Here is a 1,543-nt window from a genome sequence, read left to right as displayed (position 1 = left end):
CCCACTGTGCAGAGAGCCCAATGCAGGGCTGGATCCCAGGACCCTGAGATCATGACCCGAGTCGACGTCATATGCTTAACTGAATGAGCCACCCAGGTGCCCCTCTGGGAAGTATTTAAATGACGTCTGCATTCATTCCTGACAATGGCGCCACAGAGGACAGTTTGCCCTAGACAGGTGTTAGAACTAGATCAAGCTGGAGGTCTATTCCAATCTAAGGGTCCAGTGGTTTATTTAATCAGCTCAGGGATACGCGTGATTCTGACCAAAGGAGCCAAAGTCAGTGTGACATCACAACAGCCAAAGCAGAAATGCAGGTGCACAAGACTCAAGGAATAGGAGATCAGATCACAGCTCGTCTGTCCCTCTTTGAACTGCCTCAGGATAGAAGAGGGGACTGCAAACTTATCTGACCTAGACACAGAGATCCTTCAGAGGCAAGGTCACCGTGCAGGACTCCTGGCTCTGCCTCACCCTGAGCTGCCCACAATATACAGGACAGAAGATGGTAACCATAGGGTCAGCCCCCTACATTCCTTTCCCATGAAAACTATCTTAAGACTGTGAATGTTTCTTCCAGCTGGAGCTAGAGAAGCAAGTCAAAGAAGGGAATGACAGGTAGGAGTCAAATTTGGAAACTAGGTGGTATCCAGATTTGCTCAACACAAGGGTAGATCCCGGATTCAGAAACATAAGGGAAGAACAAGTGCTTTGGAAGCAAACAGATTTGCCTTCAAACTCCACATATACTATGAGATTCTCAACAATTTCCTTATATTTTCTGAGCCTCAGTTTTCTTTATAGAGAAAATGGGGCTAACGATGCTGCCTTTAAGGAATTGTATGAGAATTAAGTTAGATAGAGTTTGGGGAAAAAAGAAGAAACTGGGCTCAGAGTGGGCATTCTGTAAAGGTTAATTATCCTGCTTCCCACTCTCTTTACACAGCAATTCCTCCCACTGGCTGCAGAATCCAATCTCCTAGGACATGTTTTCGACCATTCCCATGCCTGAGCTTCCCTTGCCTCAGAGATTCTGATGTAACTCATCTAGCATGAGATGTAGTCATCAATATTTTCAATTATTTAAAAAATCTAGGGCACCTGGGTTGTTCAGTTGGTTAAGCATCTGACTTTGGCTTAGGTCATGAACCCAGGGTCCTGGGATTGAGCCCCACATTGGGCTCCCTGCTCAGCGGGAAGCCTGTTTCTCCCTCTCCCTCTGCCTGCTCCCTTGCTTGTGCTCTCTTGCTCTGTCAAATAAATAAAACAAATCTTTAAAAAAAAAAAAAAAGTCTTCCCAGGAGACTGTAATAATTTCCCAAGATTGGACTACTGCCCAAGGATATCAGAATAAGTATCATCCTTGGTTTTGAAATTTTGTATTATGGTTTAGACAAATATTTTACATCCCTAAGTCTTAATTTATTGGTTATTTTAATAAGGGGAGTAATATTCTGACTTTATAGAATTGCCTTAAATATATAGCGAGATATATTTAATAAAACTCCTAAAAGAAGTAATTGACAATAGATGCTCAATAAAT

Source organism: Mustela nivalis (genome assembly GCF_964662115.1).
Source record: "Mustela nivalis genome assembly, chromosome: 8".
Classification (NCBI taxonomy): domain Eukaryota; kingdom Metazoa; phylum Chordata; class Mammalia; order Carnivora; family Mustelidae; genus Mustela; species Mustela nivalis.
Note: the sequence above shows the minus strand (reverse complement) of the source record.